Genomic DNA, 24,094 nt, shown 5'->3' with positions numbered 1-24,094 from the left:
CTATATTGTCATGTTTACTAACTTGATCTCCTCCATTGAACTTAGTTCTTGCGTTGAATGGATGCTTTTAGCGTTTTAAATTCTGCTACTTTGTGCCATTGCGTCCTTCTCCTGAATAAGCTAACTTAATATTGATCCACATGCAATTACTAAAATTCACTGAATGCTTTCTTCATGACTAAACACAACTTTTATGTTAACAACTCCAATTCACAAATCTGTCTTTTGTCACTCCTGGCATGCCACAATGCTGAGTGTTTAGGCCCTTGATTTTTCTGATTTTAGATCTCGCAAAGAACTTAACGTAGAAAACTAAACTTTCTGTCGACTGTGTGTCTTGTCGTGAAACAACCAAACTCTGGCAGGTCCGCTTCTGTTCAAACAGACTAAACAAATGGCCCACTGAGTAAAAAAGGCAGCGTCTGTCGTCTCAGCGAAATGGAACCTCAAATCCCATTGGTTGTGACCACATTGCGAGCGTGCCTCTACGGAGCAGAGCGGGTGAAAGGGTACATCTGCCGTCGCTCTAGCGCGCCAGGTGTTGCGTGAGGGGAGAGGGCGCCGCCGCAATGCCACGTCATCCTTGCTCTCGCGAGCGGGCGCAAAGTCCATAACCCCCACTGGGCTTAGCTGCTGCACGTGCCCAGTGGGGCAATGTTTCCAGTAATGTCTCTCCGGAGTGCCATCACTAGTTAAAAACCTAACATCAGTACCCTAGCAAAAAAAACTGATAGAAATTTCTATATATTCTCTTAGGAATATGTATAGGGTGTACGGGTCCTTCTAAGAGTGATATATATTCCTACCTGACCCATAGAACTCTTTACCAGACTGGCAGGCAGCAGATAGATCTCACTGTGCTGCCTACAAGCCCAAATAGCATGATGTACATATCAGTCTTTTAAACCCAGATAGAGATCATCATATGACATACAGAAATCTGATTGAGGCACTGATAAAGCATGTTAGAAATAGCACACATGCCGGTGCCCACACGCCTGAAGAGACGTTTTTAAAATGAACTGAATATACAACCCTGAATGCATTGCCTGGCACGTGAACAGATTAACAAACACAGTTGGGATATTGGAGTATCAAATAAAAATGAAGTGTGGAAACTGTGCAATTATCAAAACTTTTTACAGCTTGTATGCAGATATATTATCCTAAACATGTTTCAACATAAATTAACGCACACATTTTCAAAGCACAGCAGCGTTACTTAGCCTATGAAACTACATTGGGGAAGTTGCATGAGAAAAGTATCAGTCCATCTTTGTAGCAGCCGTGCTCCAGTTCTTAATACAAAATTACATTTACAAATTTTGCGAGATGGATGTGCAACATTTAATGCATATCCAAAACAGGATTACTGTCATCATCATCAGCAGCAGCAGCAGCATCATTATTATATTTATGTCCATTGCAGAACGAAAGCCTCTCCCTGCAATCTCTAATTACCCCTGTCCTGCGCCAACCGATTCCAACTAGCACCAACAAATTTCCTAATTTTGGCGCACCACCTAGTCTTCTGCCATCCTCTACTGCACTTCCCTTCTCTTGGTACCCATTCTGTCACCCTAATGGTCCAACGGTTATCTAATCTGCGCACTACATGACCTGCCCAGCGCCATATTTTTCTCTTAATGTCTATTAGAATATCATCTATACCCGTTTGCTCTCTTGTCCAAACTGCTCTCTTTCTGTCTCTTAAAGTTATACTTAGCATTCTTCGTTCCATCCCTCTTTGCACAGCCCTTAACTTGTTCTCAAGCTTCTTTGTCAGTCTCCAAATCTCTGCGCCATATGTCAGCACCCATAAAATGCACTGATTGTATACTTTCCTTTTCAATGATAATGGTAAGCTCCCAGTCAGGAGCTCACAATGTCTGCCGTATGCGATCCAGCCCATTTTTATTCTTCTGTGAATTTCCTTCTCATGGTCAGGGTTTCCTGTGATTAGTTGACCTGGGTAGACGTACACCTTCACAGACTCTAGAGGCTGACTAGCGATCTTGAACTCTTGTTCCTTTGCCCGGTTATTTATGATTATCTTTGTCTTCAGCATATTAATCTTCAGCCCCACTCTTACACTCTCCCTGTTAAGGTCCTCAATCATTTGTTGTAACTCGTCCGCAGTGTTCCTGAATAGACCAATGTCATCGGCAAAACCGAATGTTGCTGAGGTGTTCCCGGTCGAACCCTACTCCTAAACCTTCCCAGTTTAATAGCTTGAATACTTCTTCCAAGCACGCAGTGAATAGCACTGCAGAGATTGTGTCTACTTGTCTGACTCCTTTCTTCATAGGTATCTTCCTACTGTTGTAATAAAGTTTATTTACAAAAGCAAAACAAAGCACTTTCAAGTCTGTGGATACTAACTGTAGCTCTAACATGTCTGGCTGAGTTTGTGAATGCCATAAATTAGACACTACCAACGTGATTTCAATAAAGCTACTTTCTCGGTTAGTTTGTGCATACTTGATTTGAAAATTATAACAACAATAATGCATCCATCCACAAAGGAACAAGGACAAGACACAAGCAACATGACTACAAACATGACTAGGGTTTATTTTACACTCCACTATCTAAATAATAAGCAAGCAACTTTAGCCACATTTAAACAAACACATAAGAGCAAAAACACAGACTGAAGTACCAACTTCACTATGCCCAATTGTGCTCACAGATGCTGTATAGAACACCAGGTGTAATTGGCATATGCTTTTATAACATTACAACTTCATATGAAACTATTTTCTCTAGACTATGCATTTTTGCATTCATCCCAGAAGTGTCGTGATATGTGACAGAACACAAGTGAGCTTGTGCAAAAAGAACAAACTGGCATGGCACACTGACAGGAAGCAAGGAAACAGGACGAGCATCGCTATTGGTACAAGATCTACAGCAATTTATCAGAACATGTATATACAGCAATATTATTTAAGCAAAAGTGAGTACAGATCTGAGAACTTATTCAAGTAAGAACATGGATTTACCATTTTTAAAACCACATAATCATGAACAAAAACAGCTAAACATCAATGCACATATTGCAAAATCAGAAGACACAATTCTTCACTGGGTGCTAGTTCAACCACCGCACGTCGAAATGTGTAAAAGTGGTTTAACCTGTGTAGCCTTCAGCATGCGAAAGCGAAGAAGACTATCAGAACAGGCTTCATATATAGTGTTTGGAGTCTTTGATTCACCGTAATACACTGTTCAAATGAAATTTCAGAGTTTGCTTGTTTCATTCAGAAAAAAGATAGTGTCTTAGTAATGCTGTCACAGTTAATGGATAAACTTGCACCAGCTACATTGAGTCAAAGGAGTAAATAAAGTGAGGCAGACAGATGCATGGTGTGAAAATGATGCTGTTGTATCAAGTAGCATAACTGCTCACTTAACATTCAGCTGCTTTCCATGCCTCTGCATGCAGACTGAGAAGCTTTACCTCTTCACCGTCTGCTAGTGAAGCACTGTTTGTTCACTGTGATCATCCACTCAAGGCAGTCACGTGGTTTAGTAGGGCCCTTCGCTACATGTAAGGACACCGACCCGTAACTGTGCATAAGTCCTGTAAAATATTGTCATTTTTTGGCTACTGCAGCTGTTCATCAGCAGCTGCATCACCACTGCCAACATGCAGACCATGCAATTCCCCAAGCACTTAATCAACAAGAGAACAATAATGAAGAGTGGCAAATTGGGCTAGCTGGTTCATTAGGAAAACAAGAAGCTAACGCAAGAAAAAATAAACACTCTAGAATTTTGATGGCTCTGGCTAGGTTAATATATTCAAACATCAAAAAGCTGATTATTACAGAATTCCATAAAGTGTGGTGCACTGTTACCAACTGTTTTCTTTAAAGCTATAACCTGTTATTACCAGACATTCGTGTACCATGGCTGAAGACATACTGTTCATCATTGCCATGTCTTGAGCATGGGAATTAGTCTCTTTCATAAAGGTTTCGTATTGTCCATTAAAAAATATTGTTGTCTATTTCTATAAACACATAAAGGCGCATAACTTCGCTGGGTGTTACGCAAACTAGTGGCTCCTCTCTTCTGACGCAGACTGAAAGGTGCTTTGCATGGAGAATTTCAACAGGAAATAGTTTCTTGCATTTCAGAATTATACAAGAATTCGCTCCAGTAAGAATTCTACAAATGAGAGAAAATGCACCTGAGAAGCTGACAAATGCACTGTATTTAATCTTAATAGTTCAAGTGTACTGGAGAGAGTGGAATGTTTGTTGGTTGATGATCATTCACTAATATTCAGTGACACTTAATTGTTGAGTCACAGCCATGGTTGTGGACTACAGCCTGTTTTTCACTTTCATCCAAGTTCAGGCACAGCTTTCCAGTGCCTAACAAAGCTGTCTTCTGACCAGCTCTCCTCTCCTGTACACCAAAAAAACTCACTGCTTCTGGTGAAAGATTTAAACTAGCTTTAGCTGCCTGTAACTTTCGAGCAAGTACATAACATTCCAATATTTGTAAAGGAACATCATTAGCTCTGCTGACCAATTTCACAAGAAGTTCATTTCCGCCTTCAAATACAAATGAAGAATGCGACCAATGAGGTCCTAGTTTAGCCGCACTTTTAGGAAGATGCAGGATTTGGTGTACATTGTATGTGATCATTGCACCCAATCCAAACAAAGACTGTGCTCTCACAACAAACTCCGAGAGAAGATCAGATGATCTCATTATGGTCATCTGAAGTGACGGTGTCTAGTAGAAGTATATAGACACCCTCCACAAGCAAACTGGAATGCCTGACTTACTTATCTGGCAAAAAGCCATGAAGGCATGGTAATGAATTATGAAGAACCCACCACTTCCATTCACTAGCTTTCCAGATTGTGAAGTCTAATAATCTTTGTGGTGTACGTGTGAACCAATTCAGTGGCTTGATTGCCAATAACCTCCTGTTTAAAGAGGCTAAACTTTGTTGTGAACCAATCTAAACATCTTTTGTCTTTTAAATGTGATCACATTTTTATTCTTTTTAAGCTGTTGTATGGTGTATATTTGGTCCAACAATCTTTCCTTTCTGAATCCTGGGCTTCATATTTGATTTATATGTATTGCCTTTTCTGATAATATAAATGCATTAGTTCGGACTCATGTTTTGGGCAAATGAGGAAGCTTGCTTCTCCTTGAGGCACATTACACCTACACAACACACATAGATACTGATAGACTATAGATCTGGCAAACTAATATGAATACACTATTACACTAATAAAAAGAATACACTAGTAGACTTGTACAAGCAGAATAGCACAGATACGTTCAGAATAGAACTAAAAGTAATTTTATCAGTGTATCAGTTGTATCGTTTCATGATGCAATAGAAACAAACTGATATAATTTTTATTAGGTTGCCCTATCAGATTTTTCGCTAGTGATCTTTCAGTCTAAATGCATATCAACTTTTTGACTAATGCTAATAACTGAACACATGGCTTTTTTTGCTGCAAGTTTTCTTGGACTCCTGCTTCCTTTAAACTTATGCTGTATAATATGCTTGCAAGATCAAAACTGGAGTATGCTTCATCAATCCGGGATACACCGACAAAACACACAACTCTCATATTTAGTTGAAGCCATACAAAACCAACCTGTACATTTTATTGTAGCTGCTTATTCCCATACCGCAAGCATATCAACAATTACAACTTGCCTTGATTGGCCAGGCTTGTCAACAAAAAAACCTACCCATTTATTTTACAAATTCTCTATTGAAACATATGTTATTACCTCCTTGTATCTCATTGAGACTGAACTACAACCTCAAGGTACAGGTGCCAACTTGCCAAACCAATCTTTACTATTCCTGTAAAAGGCAGCCTCAGAACACACACACGCGCACACATATATATCAATGAGCTACAAGGAGGTAATAAAAACATGTTTCAATTGAGAATTTGTGAAATAAACAGGCAAGTTTGCTTTGTTGCCTAGCCAATCAAGGCAACTTTTAATTGTTGATATGCTTGCAGCATGGGAATAAGCAGCTACAATAAAATGTACAGGTTGGTTTTGTATGGCTTCAACTAAATATGAGAGTTGTGTTTTTTGTAGGTATATCCCGGATTGATGAAGCATACTCCAGTTTTGATCTTACAAGCATATTATACAGTATAAGTTTAAGGGAAGCAGGAGTCCCAAGAAAACTTGCAGCACAAAAAGCCATGTGTTCAGTTATTAGCATTATTTAGAAAGTTGATATGCATTTGCATTGAAAGATTATTAGTAATATGATTACCTATGTACAAGGCGCTTAATAAGAACAGAGTGTTTAATTTTGTAGGTAAATGTGGTAAAAGGACCAGTCATGATGTGAAAATCTCTTCATTTTACTTTTACCACCCCACCTTACCACCATTTCACCTTTACACACACACACACACACATATATATATATATATATATATATATATATATATATATATACCATGGCACCCATTCCGTAACTCTAATGCTCGATACGATAGAAAATACGATAAAAAATTGGGCAAGTTGTTGAAGCTTCATGGCAGCTACTGTATGACAGATGCCGACAAAAGTAATAAAATGGGACAGGATACAGCACTATCAAATGAAGTTTATTGAAAGAAAACAACCAATATATAACACACATCACGTGACCAACACCCGGCCCCCTAGCATATGCAGATACATACCAAAACAACCTTCACATCACCGAATGCACATGTTTTGACGGCAACACACATGTCACGGCTGATTAATCAATGTAAAAAAACAATTACTAAGGCACAATGCAACTCAGTGGCTTTACTTAAGATCTAACACGGCAACCTCGCTATCTTACAGCGAGATGGATGGCTGGCTAACACATAGTGAGCCTTTCTTTCTAATGTGATAAGCCTCCATTAATTCACGTGAGAGCTTTTCACAGTGTGTGAACAGCAGAATAGTACTTTCAAAAACTGGATGATGCCCAATGCTGCAACAATGCACAGAAAGGTGTGGATGCGCAAAAACCCTTCAAAAAACTATGGTACTTCCTTAGTCGAATGTTTAAGCACCTTCCAGTCTGACTGATATATATTTTGTAGGCTTCAAGAAAAAGGAATCGAATAAACATTATTTCGTGTGCAAGAGACAAACTGTATGTTATATTTCACTTTGCAGTCCTCCCTGCTCAGACACCCGTTGTGAAGAATGTGCTTGTTTATTGCTTCACATATTCCCTTCAGCTTATCTTTAAATGAAAACCCAATCCTCTCCTGGAACTTAGAAGCCACCTTTTTCTGCCTGTGCGACAATTAATAGAGGGGATAATGGCAACTTTGTTCCGCTCTTGCTCCTTAAGCTTCTACCATCCTGGTCGCACCTTAAGTTCCTTAATTAACGTGCTTCAAGATAAAAAACCACTGAAACTGAATAACCTGCCTCATTAAGCCTTGTCACCAGATTTCTTACACTTTCAAGGATAAGGTGAGGATAGCTCTTGGTTAAGGCATCTCCAATTGCGTGAGTGGCAATACTGTACTTAATAAGTTTTGAATGGCTAGACCTATAATCAAGAAGGAGCTTAGAAGTTCTCAACTGATATCTCCAGCATACGTGATCTCACATAAAAGTAAGCCTGACATAAGAAGTTGCAGCACATTTTTTTTTTCTGGAACTTCTAAAGTGAAGTTGAAACCTTGCTATTGTTCTCTAAATAGCTTCAGTACTTCAATGACAGCTCTGTGAAAGTTATCATTTGCTCATGAAAAACAAATAATCATCCACGTATCTGAAAATTTTAAGAGCAAGCCCACTCAGGTTTTGATTATCTTCTGGTCAACATAACTTAAAATATTACTGAGCACTGGTGCAACACCGGAACCTATGCAGATGCCAGCATTCTGGACACATATTTTACTTTCCCACCAGACCAAAATTGACCTTAAATAGAAATCAAGAAGCTCCAGAAAGTTTGCAACAAGAATTTTACACCTTTCAGCAAATTCCAGCTAACCTGTTTGCTTGTGTATGCAGTCCTTAACAAACTGCAAGAGACGCGCCTGCGGTAAAGAATTGTATAAATCTTCTGCATCTATACTAAAGCCTGTCCATTTTCCCAGATTATGCTCCTGCAGGAAGTGTACAACAGTCTGAGAGCTGGCAGCAAGGAATTGGTCGTTGATTCCCAGCCTGTCAAGGTGTGTCTGCAGAAATTCTGAAACATGAAGCCATGATTTATATTCCGACACAATGGTTCTGAAATGGATTCCCTAAGCTTGTGTGTTTTGCACTGAAGAAGGCGCATAAAAGAAAACCTTTTTCCACCTTAACATCATTTGAGACTGTTGTCAAACCAAACTGATTCAGCTTCGTGACAGCTCAACATTTTATGTCAGCTATATTGGTATAAATTTCATTAAAATTGATGTCAGTGGCTGACATACCCTCCTCCGGAAAAGTTCTTTCCAACATGACAACACAATGCCCTTTTTTGTCTCCAAGAAACCTCCAAGTTTCTGCCCCATACGTTAGCTCAGATAGAAGGCAATGATTCTATGCTTGATTGTACAAAATTATGTATATATATATATATATATATATATATATATATATATATATATATATATATATATATATATATATATATAAATTTGTATTCACCATCCAGGGCCAGGGAACAAGAGAAGCCAGACACCACTGACCAATTTCTGACTAAAAGAATTAATTTTTGACCTTATACATCTTGTTTTTACTGTACATGTCCCTCACCTCCATCCAGGTTCCCAACATTTATATCTAAAAAGCTTGTCTATCACCACATACAGGGTCTGTCCTGGAAGTAATGTCAGTAAATTTATTGTGATGTGACTGTTTGTCAGAACGGTCTAACTGGTTGAAACTAGTAGTGACGGAATCTAGCTAAGCAGCGGTCCGTCAGTCAGTGTGCTCCGAACATCGGAGAGTGTCGGACGGGCCCGTCCGTGAGCTGTTTTTTATTCTTGCGCAAGTGAAAATGCAGCGCTCATTAGAACAAATATTTGCGATCAAGTTTTCTGTGAAACTTGGCAATACCGCTGCGGAAACTGTTACTATGCTCAAGACTGCTTATAAAGAATATGCCTGGTCAGATCGACAAGTGTTTCGGTGGCACAAGGCCTTTCGGAAGGCCGGAAAGAGGGCGACGACAAGGACTGCGCTGGATGGCCATCCACGACCACTACGACTGACAATGTAACACGAGCGAGAGAACTGTTGAACTCAGACCAACAATTAAGTGTTCGTTTAATGGCCGACATGTTAAACGTTTCGAAAACTCAAGTTCACGAAATTCTTACAAACAATGTCGGCATGCGGAAGGCGTGCACAAAAATGGTTCAAAAAGTGCTCACTGAGAACGAAAAGTCACGCCGCATTGAAACATGCCAAGAAAATCTCAACATGTGCAAACATGAGCGAAAATTTTTTGACAACGTCATTACAGAAGATGAGACTTGGGTATCTGAATATGACCTGGAGACCAAAAGGCAATCATCTGAGTGGCACACACACTCGTCCCCTCCCCAGAAGAAAGCCAGGATGAGCAAATCAAAGATCAAGATTATGCTCATTGTTTTTTTTTGACATCCACGGACTGGTTCATCATGAGTTTGAAGAACCTAAAACCACTGTGAACTCCAAATTTTATGTGGATGTCCTTGAAAGACTGAAACGCAGGGTTCAACATATCCAGCCGGACATTGCACACAACTGGAAGTTGCACCACAATAATGTGCTGGCCCACAGTGCCTTCATCGTCACCGACTACCTGGTTAATGTAGTGGGGCCAACGATTCCCCAGCTCCCGTACAGCTCGGGCTTGGCTCCCCCCTGACATTTTTTTGTTTCCATGCCTCAAAACACCCCTGAAAGGCAATCATTTTGGGACAGCGGACGTGATTAAAGCAGCTAGCACCACAGCATTAAAGGACATTCCGGAAGAGGACTACCGCAACGCATTCGAGAGCTGGAAGTCTCGCTGGAGCCGATGTATTGACGCAAAAGGAGAGTATTTTGAAGATTTTAAAACTTTTTGTAACAACAAATTCAATAAATGATTTTTAATCGCCTTACTGACATTACTCTCAGGACAGACCCTGTACATGCACCTTGAAGGTATGTATGTGGAAAGCATTTCAACCTCTGCTTGCTTTTCTGGCATGGAATAAAACGGCCTTTGTCCCTAAACCACTTACTTTTAAACTATTCCGTTTGGTTCATTTTTCTAACTTCTGCAGAGTTGCATTCACAACTTTCATAGTTAACCGGCTCCGTTTTCATTCTTGCTTCCTAAAATATGCCCTCCTATCATGCATAATTTGGAAGGCCTTCTGTATTGTATTTCAAGACTATCAGTGCAATGTTGCATGAAGAAACCTATTCTTGGAGTGAATTATTGTTCAACTTGATATCATGATACTGCTGCGTGGTTGTTATTTAACTCTGCAAGAGAATGGTCCTGCCATCCTACCAAGAGTGCATTTCATGGGTATTACTCTCTTTCTTTTGACATTAGTTTATGAGGCTCACAGATATGTATCTGTGTCAACAATAACAATTGACAACTAATTTTGTGCAACATGCACTACATTTAATCAGATAAAAGTTGCATGTTTTGTCTCTTGGACCAGTCTGCTCAGTGGTAGGAGGTCAAGACCACAAATGAGAATGGCTGGCCAAGATCTGTGGTGTACGTCCCGTGTTATGCATCTGACAAGATTTCATGGTGGCAAGAAGACATGTCGGACCTGATGTGATCTTTCTAATTATTGTGCACAGAGTTATCAGCATGATAATATCCTTAATGCTATAAAGAGTACCTCCAGCAAGCAGTCTATATGGTTATGCCTCTTTGTCGCTTATGGCAACAAAATCCAACATCCTTTGAAACATGCTCACTTGCTGTCTGATGCACAAAATGAAGATCGCTTCCTTCTCTAAATTTATTAGCAACAAGAAAGCCACTCTGGAAGCAATTATATACATACACAGCAACACACACTAAAACCTACAAAAGGGAGAAAAAACGCAAACTAGGCTAACAATAAAAGAAACCTGACACCCAACAAGTGTTACATGCATGTTACTCAAGTATGCACATTCAACCTGAGTTCGAGAGATAGATGGTCGACTCCCGCACTCCTGTGCATGCATGTGGATATGTTAAGTCTCAGCTACTCTTTCTATATCATAACTGTCCCCATGTTTGTGAAATCTGGTGTACAACTGCAAGAACAATGATGGCTTGACAGGTGGTTTACCTTTCAGTGAGTTCTATAAGGAGGGTGCATCAACTCTTCCAGCCAATGTACACATTACCACATGAAAGCAGCAGCTTATAAACAGCACAACACCATACAGCACAAATTATATATTCGCCACGTATCAAACTTACATCATTAAAGTACATTAGAATTGGTGCGCTAAGGCTGGTGCACAATATATGCATATACTTTAAACAATCATAAATAATGCAGGAGCTTGGAATATGATTGGCTATTCTCGGAACTGCTTTGATAATACAAAAGTCAAGGCTTTGTTTTTGGCATCACCCACTCCAATTCGTTTTCTTTCTTTTTCCAATTGAAGCATTGGCAAGGTTTGTGCCATGCGCTTCGACCGTGATTTTTTCTTGTTCGCGCACGGCCATGACCATAATACAAGAAAATCGGCCCAGTAACGCAGTGGTCCCTGCCTACTTTTTCATATACTTTACCGCAATACATTACGTATGCATGGTAGAGTGTACAAGCGCGACTTGGACGAGGACGAAGAAAGAAACAGATACACAGACACAGCGCTTCACTTTCAACTATATATTTTATTTTCACACGCATCGATGTGTGCGAAAATAAAATATATAGTTGAAAGTGAAGCGCTGTGTCTGTGTATCTGTTTCTTTCTTCGTCCTCGTCCAAGTCGCGCTTGTACACTCTACCATGGATTCTAACCAACTAGCCCGCCAGCGTGTTTTAACATTACGTATGCTTCACCGCATAACATGACTGTATTGCGGCAAAGCTGATTTTATGGAACTGACATTATGTAACGGACCTTTTGTTCTTCTGCTGCTCGCATGAGCATAGGCTCGAAAAACCACAAAATAAAGACTTGGCTTGCTGCTGGTTGATTTCTAGCTAACATTTCGAGACGTCCTCGTTGTTAACAAAAGCATCGGTGAAGTTTGTCGCGCTCGGACGCGCTTCAAAAGGCAGCGTGTGACCACCTATAATTAAGGCAGTCATAAGCGGCAACGAAATCCACACAAGGTACATCAACTTCCGCAAAGCTACAGGGCAACGCCATCAATAACTGGCACACGGGCCACCCAGGAGCTGGCAAACGCTGCGATGACATCCACACAAACCACGTCGGTTTTTCACAAAGCTATTGGGCAACACGATCAGTCACAGGCACAGGTGAAGTCCGCAAAACACTACATGAGCAGTACTACGGCCATACTCAATCACTTCGCCACAAGCTCTCACATATAACGACATCAAACAGCTACAATCACTTCTCCACAGCCACTGACCCAGGCGAAGACCGCACGGACAGAACGGAAGCACCGATTCTGGGCTCGATCGTCGCGTTCCACAAAGCTAGTAAAGCACACGAGCAGCCAGGGGCACGGCCGAAGTCCGCACGGGCAGAATGGAGCTCACGTCGCGTCCATCACTTTAGCGACACCTATTTAAAAATAATATACGGAGCCAAGCCAAATCATTATTTAGCGTCTATTTGGGTGAACCTAACGCTTTCGGGCCCTAACCGTTCGTACGACCAGGGCACTATAACGGTTACCCCCCCTTTCCACTCCTACGACCGGGTCGTAGGAATGGCGGCATTTTAACCTACAAACTTTCATGGCAGAATGCCGGCTCGCCTAGGGACAAACGCATACAAAACGAGCAAAGAAACTTCTCCTCCGTGGTACCTAGGCAAAGGGAGAAACTTAGGGCGCAAACGCCCCCAGATTTTCTCTCTCGCAGCTGGCGATTCCGCAAATGACCGTCTCGTTAGTTTTTCGTGAACTGGCGTTTCCTCTAATGACCGTCTCGTTAGTTTTTCCATTTTTACCGGTATGTTCAAAGGCAGGGCAGGTTCAAATTTATAGGCTCGCACATCGGTTGCTTATTTTGTACTAAAACCACTTTATTGCGATTCGAAATTGAGCATTGTTTAACTTGGAGTGTAAGCCCGAAAGCTGGGTTTCAGTCGTGAGCTATATGGAACACGTCTGCATCGAAATGGGGGCCGGATCCTGATTCGACTGGGGACAGCAATACCGGTGAGCCATTTAACATCGCTTCTGCAGTTGCTATGTAATATATTCTTCTCATTAACTTACAAACGGAGACAAGTTATTGAACTAGATGCTGCATTACATTGGGCAGTCAGGACCCTCAGTTTGCTGTTTCCGAAAAAAAAAGCTTTTATTTGCGAGGCCATCATTATACACACATTCATGAAAGAGAAAGCAATACCGGAACGCACGTCACATTTTTCATCTTGTAGCCACAGCCACGTCTGACTGAGTTGCCTTACCAATATATTTTTTTTCGAGTCCGCAGGCAACTTCTTTCGTCCACAGAACCAAATAACCCTTTGATAAACTGAAGCTAAAGTACTGAATTTAATGTATTAAACAGTTGCACGCATGATAATTCACCTATATTTCGTACTGTTGGTTCCAAATGTTCTTGCTGTTCAGTCTGGTTTACCTAAAGACATTTAGTTTTGCAGTAGTGAAGCGGTGCGTCACGTCCATGCAGAAAAAGAATGCATAATTTCTAATAGCTTCATCGCTTTCATGCATTTGCTTGTGAAAACAGCAGTGTGATGTCTTCTAGTGTATAAATGAGTGCACAAAGGTTCTCATTTGTGATCTTAATAACACTTCAGCTATTGACATGCATTGTAGTTAGGAAGACATCAATTTTATGGAGGGTAGCAATTTTTATTTACCATGCTGCACCATACCATGCACCCTAGAACAAACAGTGTACTAATTTGCATGTGTTCTGTAGTCACAAACCACTACAATGTATATGCCACACCTTTTCGTATTTGATACTGCAAAATTGTGCTTATTTAATTTCTGATGCAGTCAAAATTTCTGTTCCAGACATGCAGCAATGAGGATGGCACCATACTACACATGCTATAGAGAAGCTGCTGCCTGCTACAACAAGGTCATTGTGTGGACATTGGCTGCTACTACAAGGTCAACAACATCGGGCTCAGAAACAAATGTGCTTGATATATGCTGTATTGGCTTGCTAGTTTTGAGATGCATGTCATTTGTTTGTAGCAGATGATACGAAGATTTGTTCATATTTACAGTGCAGCATAATTAGTTCGAACATAAAAGAAAACACTACAGGAGTTTGGATAATCTCAGCTGCATCTCATGTGTCACAGTTCTGCCCAAATAGAGTCTGTGATGACCAAGCACATCTTGGTCATCACAGGAGCCCCCTTGTACACCAACAGGAAGGGGTTGGAGCCGAATTTGCAAGGCTTGACACCATGAACAAAGAAGCCGTTCCAGAAGTATTTGGATGCAATGTCAAGTCTACGGATGACTGTCTAGAGTGAAAAGAGCCTCCACCATCATTCCACCCGCACATTATTGGCCGAGTCATCCAGGTACCTCAACAACAAAAAATTCTGTGTCTTCAGATGTACCTGCAACCTCTCAAAAAGCACAGACGATGATGGCCAAAAGAGTTCCGTCAGCTTGCCCTTCCTTAATAAGCTTCCTGGCCTTGTCGAATTCCATTTGTGCCCAGTTCAAGTTTTTCTCAACGAATGCAAGCTTTTCCATTCCACATTATTGTTAGAGATCATTCCTTTTCCTCATTAAAACATTAAAGGTCAACCAATTCTTTGCTCATACTTAATACCAGTCACTGTCCAGAAGCATAACATATCTGTAGCAGCATTTTATAGTGTACGTTGCCATGTGCAATTCCTCCCCCGAAGTAGCTGATGCGGCATTGGCATGTGTCTTGCATTAACCTTTGCACCGTGCGCTATGTAGCACTTAACTTTTCTTAATGTTTTTGGCTTTCAGTGCTTGCAAGGTACAGTGGCTTCTTTCTTGAATGCAAGCTTTCTCATTCCCATATTTAATTCCTAGTCTCATTCTGGATTGCTATTCTTGCTCGACAGCCTGTGTTTTTGCGCAAGCTACATTGAAGTGATTGATTGCAGAATCTGGTTTCGCTGTTGTCTGACTTGGTACTCATCACCGTGTTACGTTGTGCGTATGTGGGAGCCTGGTGAATTGCACTGGGAAACAATCTCGAGGCAAGCACCTGCTCCTGCAGTCGGCACAGTGACAGACTCCGAATTTACACACACCGTGACTGGTGCTTTCCGTTCTGTCCTTTCCTGCTGCTGCCGTGTGCAAATTTCACTTGTGGCCTTCCTCGGCCATGATTTGGCGTCAACGAAGACTATCATACATGATTACATGGTTCAAAGTATATGAAGTTGATATCTACATGGGTGGAAAGGCCTGCAAAAGTGGCTGCAAAATGGTGACGCCCACAAAACCGACCATGCCCATATTGAGAGAATGTGGGACACCAAGTGCGAGTTACACATTAGCGGCATGCGAAAGAACAAAAATAAATGTGCAGGTTGGAAAAGAGGTAACGCTAAAATGCCGGGTACTCCATGTCGCCGTGTTGGCTGCGGCAGCAGATGCCTGCGTCACCCGATTGCTTCGCAATGCGAGTTGCTCATCTTCAACGGCGACTGTTGATGCAACCAGGTGTGACACACTGTCCAATCCTACGGCATAAGCTTATCACCCGGAACCCCCTGCTTTGAAGATCGTAAATTTAAATTCCAGAAGCTGGGGAACAAGGCTGATGCTTTGGAATGTGCTGTTTTGGAACATTACCCAGACATCATGGTCATTACAGAAACATGGTTACACACGGACATATGCGATGCGGAAATAACACCTTCTGGGTACATAGTACAAAGAAAAGATCGAGGGAGAAGCGGTGGGGGTGTTGCCATTATGATTAAAAGCAACATTTCATTCACGATTCTGCCAATCGCGAGTGATATTGAAGCAGTCTGGATTAAAACTAACTTAGGCAGTCGTACAGTTTTCATAGGTGATGTGTACCCCCCCCCGCCCCCACCCCCGGTTGCCCCATAAATGCGGTGTTTCCACTTAGGAACTTCATAGATGGGAATCTGCACCAAGGTGATAACATTCTGATCCTTACCAGGGATTGATTGGCTGTCCCATTTTCCTGGACCCGTAGAAGTCGCCAGTTGTGAACAGCTACTAGAGCTTGCGTTTTGTTACGAGCTAACCTAGGTTGTAACGGATTACACACGAGTATTCGGAACAACATCCTCTATTATTTATTTGATTTTTGTATGACCAGACTTGATATCTTCTCTTGTTTGCTGTGAAGTTGCAGAGGGTCTATGCGACCATAATATGGTTATGTTATCTTTAAACGTTACTGCAGACATACCTAGTACTCATCCAAAGAAGTTCATTCTAGATTTTCAAGCTGCTGATGACGTCGGTGCACTTGACTTCTTAGAACAGTCCCTTGACCAGTTTTTAATGCATTACCATTCCGGAGCCAGTACAGACCTATTGTGCAACACTTTTTCGAACATTGTACGACAGTGCATCGAACGTTTTGTCCTCAAACGCCACAAAATTGTCAGGAAGAAAACTCCTTGGATGACGAGGGAAATTATACATATTAAAAGGAATCGAAAAGTCCCATTTGCAAAATCCCACTTCACAATATAAGGAAACCATTCAACAACTAAGTAAACAGTTAAAACAACTAGTTCGGGAGAGCAAGGACAGGTTTTATAGCATCACACTTTAAAAATTTCTTGCAGAAGACACCGGAAAATTTTGGTGCTATGTTAATCTTAAGGGTAAGCGACCACACGTGAATGCGAGCCAAAAAAACGACAAACAGGTTGACAGCTTTAGTGATTTTTTCTCGTCTTTTCTTACGCGAGATAACGGTACGGCTTCGCACTTTGTAGATACTTCCGATAGGGTCCAAATAGAGGATATATTAATTAGTGAAGAAGGAATTCTTAACTTGCTCCTCAGCATAAATATATAGAAATCACCGGGACCAGATGAAATACCCAATGAATTCTTATACAGGTATGCGGAGTGGGTTTCAAAATATCTTGCCATTATATTTCACTCATCTATTACTACCGGCTGTTTCCCCAGTCCTTGGAAGCATGCCAAAATCATACCCCTACACAAAGGCGGCGCAACAGCAGATGTTAGCAACTACCGGCCAATTTCCCTTACCAGGGCATGTTCAAAATTACTGGAGCATATTGTATCAAAACATTTAATTATATACCTGGATTGCCATAAGGTATTATACAGCCGTCAACATGGGTTCAGAAGAAAACTCTCCACGACAATTCAACTTATAGAAATTGTACATGACCTGTCTCAAACCATTAATTCGCGTGGCCAAACCGACATAATGTACCTAGACTTTGCAAAGGCGTTGATAAAGTTTCTCATCTTAAGTTATTACACAAAATAGACGCCATATTTAAAAATCCCGCAATCAAGAAATGGCTCACGTCTTACCTTCATTGCAGAGAACAGTATGTTCAAATGGAAACTGCCAGTCTGTACCCTCACTTGTAGAGTCTGGTGTACCTCAGGGTACGGTACTAGGACCACTCTTATTTCTGGTATTTACCTATTAAAGATATGCCTGCTGACATCACTGTACCGTTGCGCTTGTTAGCCGATGACTGTGTCATTTATAACAAAATTCAATCGAGACAAGACCAAGCAGAACTTAACTAAAATCTACAGAAAATTAAAAAATGGTGTGGCGATTGGCAAATGGCTCTAAACCCGCAAAAATCAGTCTCTATGTCTATTTCACGCAAAAAGCATACCCTTAGTTACTCATACTACATTGATCACAACAAACTCAAGAACGTTGAAAAACACAAATACTTGGTTTTAACTTTTACATCAGATTTACACTGGAATACACACACAGAAAATGTGGGCATCAAATCGTTTAAAGCCCTGTGGTCTTTGAGGCGGAACCTCAATCGGGCAAACCCTGAAGTTAAATGTCTTGCTTACAAAACTCGTTAGACCAATTATTGAATATGCTACAATTGTTTGGGTCCCACACACCATAGCTAACTGTTCTAAACTTGACCGAATCGTAGCTGCCAGGTTTATATTTAATAAATATTGTCGCATCAATTCTCCAACAGAGTTATGTCAATTAGCTGATCTAACACCACTTGAGTTCAGAACTAAATACGACAGATTAAAATTCCTCTTCGAAGTTATTCATAATCAAGTAGATATTAAACCTGATGATTATTTTGAGCTTCCTATGATCGCGTCAACGAGGCATCATCATAGTATGTACATTCCTCCTCCACTCGCCCACAATGACTGCTTCAAGTTCAGTTTCTTTCCTAGGGTGATAAGAGAATGGAATTTGTTACCCGACTCTCTTGTAACCTCAATATCCTTAACTGCCTTTTTGAAAAGTCTTAAAAGCACAATTTTTTGTAATAACATGTAGTGAATTGCCCAATATGTATGCATTTACTTTTACATATGCGACTCTTATTGCGTCTATGACGATGCGGTGCCAAACTGTGAATGGTTTCTTTATTACTTTTCCTTGTGTGTTGTATTTCATATGTATTTTCCACTGCAAGACAACCTTTGTGAGTCAAAGCTTGTAACTCGGTCGCATTCTATGTTTCTTTTTGTTGTTTTTATTCTCCACTCCTGCAATACCCCTAAGAGGGCTGACAGTATGTGATGACCCTAATATGGGGGCAAAGGTTCGTGTACTCAAAAGGTTCTGATGGTTCTCTTAGGCGGAGCCTCCGAGAAACCAATTGAGGACAAAGCCGTTCGTTTCGAACACACATGCACAAAGACTTTTGATCAAACTAAAAAGAGGCATAAAGTAAATAGATGGAAAGAGAAAGCATGCATAACATAAATACTCAAGCGGACATTGCGGCAAGGAACACACACGGCGCTTGCATGAGGTTAACTAGTGCGCAAGCCCGGGCTTGCCACGACGGCAGGGATACATAACAGCCTCGAAGCTGCGACGCTGCGACAAGCTGGTGAAAGGAGTGGCGCCGGTCTCACCAAAGGTCGTGGTATTAGCTGGTTGACCGGGCGACCGGGGCTGGCCAGCTCTGGCTTGGAGAGGTAAAGCAGGCGGCTGGGTGGCACGAGCAGACGGCGGCGGCGTTCTGGCCGGGCAGCTGGGTGTAGAGCTCGGGCCCGTAGCCCGACTGCTCTTGTCCTGCCCACGGGCACAGAAGCTCGAACGCCAGCCTCGGGCAGCAGGCGGCACGACAGGCGGGGGCGGCGTTCTGGCCGGGCAGCTGGCGTAGAACTCGGCCCGTAGCCCGACTGTTCTCGTGCTGCCCACGAGCGCAGAAGCTCTCCGGCCTTGAGGAGCTGGCGGCACGCTCAGGTAGATGGGCGACGCACAGGAACAGGTTGGCAGGAGGCCCCAGTCGGGTGAAGTCCTGGTGGCTCGGGTCCGGAACCCGACGGCCCGTCTTCAACGCCCGCTCCGGTGGTTGACCTCCTCCTGCCGTCGCTTCCTGGGACTCTCCTGGCGTCTCCCCTGCATCTCCCTCTGCGTCTCCCCTCTTCTGCCACTGCACCACGCTTTTTCTTCTCTCTGGCCGATTAGGCATTCTCGGATTGGCTGCCTGACGCCCCCTGATCTTTTCTAATTGGTTGCTTTTCTTTTTATTGTTTTTCATGCGCCGCGTGTTCTCGTGCCGGACGCTCTTCGGCGTCGTTGTTTTCCTTCTTCCAGCATGGAATCCGCCTCGGCGCGCGCACTCCTTGTCGTCTGCTCCTGTCCGTCCCGATCACCGCACCATGTCGCGCACCACACATCACACAGTATAAATAAACGAAATGAAATGAAAATCTACTTGCACTGCTGGTTGTCGCTTGTTACCAGACCGCCATGTGCAACGAAGGCAAGCACTATGCCTGCAGTCAAACGGTTGAATATGCCGTAAGCGACCCATGTGCGTGTATGCTCACTGTTGTCTTGTGGATCATAGCCATTGTATAGTGTGTAGAGTCACTGTATAGATTGAGTGTTATGTTAGAGGTATGCTGAAGTGATTTGATTGCAGTGTCTTGTTTCAATGCTGTCCCACTTGGTCTTGGTTGCCGTATTACATTTCTCGGGTGTGGTGGCTAGGTCGGTTGCATTGGGCAACAGCCTCTCGAGGTAAGCACCTGCTCCTGTAGTCCGCACAGTGACATAGACTCCCTGTTTACATGTACCGTGATTAGTGCTCTTTGTTCATTCTTTCCTGCTGCAGCCGTGGGTAAAGTGTGCTTGTGGCCTTCTTCGGCCGTGATTTAGCGAGAATGGAGACTAGCATACGTGCTTACATTGTCTGAAGTGTATAAAGTTGATATCCACATGGGTGGAAAGGCCTGCAAAAGTGGCTGCAAAGTGACGATTCCCACGAAACAGACCATGTCTATATTGAGAGCAGGTGGAGCACCAAGTACGAGCTACGCATTAGCGGCCACCAAAGGAAACGAGAAGGTTGGAGAGGAGGTAATGCTAAAATGCCGGGTAGTTCATGTCGCTGTGTTGGCTATGGCAGCGGATGCCTGCGTCACCTGATTGATTCGCAATGCAAGTTACGGCGACTGTTGATGCAAACAGGTGGCACAATGTCCAGTCTGCTTGCACTGCTGGTTGTCACTCGTTACTAGACCACCATGTGCGACGAAGGCAAGCATTAAGCCTGAAGTCAGATGGCTGAAAGTGCTGTAAGCGACACGCAGTGCGTGGATGCTCATTGTTGTCATGTGGATCTTAGCCAATGTACAGTGCAGTCTGAACCTTGTGCAGTGATTGAATGCCGAGTCTCATTTGATCATGGTCACCGCGTCATATTTCTTGGATGTGGCGACCTGGTCAGCTGCATTGTGCAACAGTCTCTCGAGGTAACCATCTGCTCCTGCAGTCCACACAGCGACTAAGACTCCCAATTTACACGCACAGTAATTGGTGCTCCCCGTCATGTCCTTTCCTGCTGCAGCTGTGGGCAAATTATGCTTGTAGGCCTTCATCGGCCACAATTAGGCATGAACAGAGACCAGCATACGTGCTTACATGGTGCGACGTGTATGAAGTTGATAGCCACATGGGTGGAAAGGCCCGCAAAAGTGGCTGATGAAGGTGATGCCCACGAAAGCGACTTGTCCATATTTAGACAAAGTGGGACACCAAGTGTGAGCCACACATTAGCGGCCCCTGAAAGAAAAGAAATGTGCAGGTCAGAAAGGAGGCAACGCTAAAATGCCGGGTAGTCCAATTCGCTGTGCTGGCTGCGGCAGCAGAGGCCTGCATCACCCGATTGCTTCGCAATGCAATTACGGCGACTGTCGATGCAAACAGGTGGGGCATTGTACAATTTGCTTGTGCTGCTGATTGTGGCTCATTACCAGATCGCCACGTGCGATGATGAAAGTGAGCAGTTTACGAGCTCGCGATAATGGTTTCAGTGCATCTCGACATGCAAATTTTATTTCTGCACTTGTACGAGAAGGTGCACTGCTTTTCTTCTGCCACTAAAGTCAACCTCCTGTTAACTCACTTGTGGCTTGTTTGTATTGGCTGGCATCAGTAGAGGCTCTTTAGTCTCCTGGTAATTAAAACGTGGCAGCCGAGGCATGCCACAAAGCTAGCAAGGCGAGCTTCTATTTTCCACTTTCTGTTTAAGTAGCGCCATCTGTCAGGCCCCCCGCTAAGTTCCATGTGCTGACGCTTTTTATTTTCGTACTACTGTGGAAGGTACAGTTACCCTTCTCTAATGTGGTTCCATAGAGTTTCGCACTATATTACCTAGAGGGAAATCTGGCGCTGCTGCGCTGTGGTATGCATGGGAATGTCGGTATATTGTGACTTCGGATTTACATCATTATCAAAGAGCCAGGACACCTTGAAGACGCGCCTGGCAAGCACCGTTCCGTATGTCACAATGACTCATTTTCTACTAAAACAGCACGTAAAAAGCTGTTTTAGCTTTATTATTATACACAAAAACATGTTTTGTTTAACTATGAAAACTTGTTATTGCATGTATTGCATTATTGCATACGTAAGAAGTATCAGCGGGCCGCTAAGTTAGGAGAACAGACGACAAGATCCACGCTTGCTTTGAAACAGTTTGTCATTTGTTCGTGCTTTTCTTCGCTTGGTCAGGCATTGTAGGTGAGTAAAGATGTAATGTATGCGAATTTAAACATTTTATGAAGACTTTACTTTAAGAACGTATTATTTGTGTAGCCATATCTACGTTCTGGACGAAGCCTCTCACAACACCAGCCAACACGAGCCTCGCAGACACATATACCATCATTCCCATGACGGCATGGCACTCCTTAAGAAACTCCTATAGACGGTGGCGCCAGATTTCCCTCTAGATGAGTGGTTCTTTATTCTATGCTATAGTCGTATATAGGTGTTTTGTGCTATAGAGGCCCCGCACACTCTCAAGTTCCAGCGATCGCCACAGAGGGCGAAAAATCAACCGCGGCGCATTCCAGCATAAGTGTGCAAGTAGAGCTACTGTAATTTGGTCGCATTCTTCAATTTGCATTTTTTCTGCTAGGGGCACTCAACGTGGCTGGATCTATATTGGATCTATAATCTTGGATCGATATTGGATCTATAAATGTACATATGGTAACCGTCAAACATAGTTAATGTGCAAGTTTTTGCAAAATAAACAGACAATTCTTTTTAATAAACCTACATTATTAGAACCTGTGTTTTATTACTTGAATAAAGGTTTTCAGACTTCACTGACGTGTGATAAGCAGCAGCCCACTGGTATCAATTGCAGTCCATGCCGTTTATCTATTCAAATTGTACGGCGGCTATATTTGCGAACGGGGTTGTCATTTCCTTTGTGCAGTATCATACAGGTTCTTTTATTTTAGACAACAGTAATATCTCAGCTAGTCTGTGCACCCGACATTCGATAGCCGTCACAAGGCGAATGTGTTTAAAGACGGTGAATTTTATCAGCTGCGGCGTTTCACTGGCGTAATGGGTACCTACACGGCTTCCGTTGTCAGTGATCTGCCGCGTCTGGCCGAGTAACGATGGGTTGCTAAAAAATGTACTGGCTAGCGTGAAAACTCCTTGCTGGAACCGAGCACAGTCTGTCTGGAAACTATCCAAGAAAGCGGATTAACCTTGCAGCCTCTGGGTGTGTGCACCAGTGAGTAAAAAAACACTGCTTCACAACTTCAACTTCTTCAGGTGTGAGGTGGGTAAAACAGATTGCTCTAGTCAATTTTTTTTGTCAAAGTGGAAAATTATAAATTATTGCTCTTCAAAGGCAATTTAAACAAGGCTCTTGTTATTTTGCCACGTTGCTAAAATTCCTAACAAGGAGTATAGTATAAGAAATAAATAGTTTTGGCTGTGTCTGCATGAATGATACACAGCGATAATTTCACAGCACATTAGTGCAAGTGTACTTCCGATGATACAGTTCGATTAATATCATGTGACACATAATGAAGTTACTATGTTTATTAACTAGCAGCTGGCAAAAAATTTAATCGAGGTACGACACCATTGAAATCCTGCACGACACCATTGAAAGAAATGCACACTCAACACGGTGATGTGTGTGTGTGCTTTTCTGTCGTGGAGCGTTTTGTGCACTGTTCTTAGTCATACATGAATCACAAACTCACTCATGCTTCCACAATAGGAATTGAGGCTTTCTTCTTTTGCCTCCAGCCTCCAAGATGCTGCTTATATTTGATCACCGCTTTGTCTCTATTTTCTCTGGATGCACAAGTCAACAGTGAATGTGTCAACACAGAGCCAGAATCCTCGCAATTTATGTTTCTGAACACTTCAACTAGAACTGTGATTTGTTCATTAACTAGGCAAACTTTTGTTTCACCATTCCTTGCTTGCATGTTTGTCATGGCTTCACG

General features: G+C 42.4%; 1 long non-coding RNA gene across 1 annotated transcript; it reads left to right on the top strand.

The window, feature by feature from the left end:
* Nucleotides 1-13,065: 13,065 nt before the first annotated feature.
* On the top strand, nucleotides 13,066-22,939 carry LOC135896822 (uncharacterized). Its single transcript, XR_010562819.2, has 2 exons — nucleotides 13,066-13,330; nucleotides 14,168-22,939. It is a non-coding gene; the product is annotated as an uncharacterized lncRNA (long non-coding RNA).
* The last annotated feature ends 1,155 nt before the right edge of the window (nucleotides 22,940-24,094 follow it).

The sequence above is a fragment of the Dermacentor albipictus genome, chromosome 2 (assembly GCF_038994185.2).
Source record: "Dermacentor albipictus isolate Rhodes 1998 colony chromosome 2, USDA_Dalb.pri_finalv2, whole genome shotgun sequence".
Lineage (NCBI taxonomy): Eukaryota > Metazoa > Arthropoda > Arachnida > Ixodida > Ixodidae > Dermacentor > Dermacentor albipictus.
The sequence above is the reverse complement of the archived record's forward strand: the minus strand, read 5'-3'. Positions and strand labels throughout refer to the sequence as shown.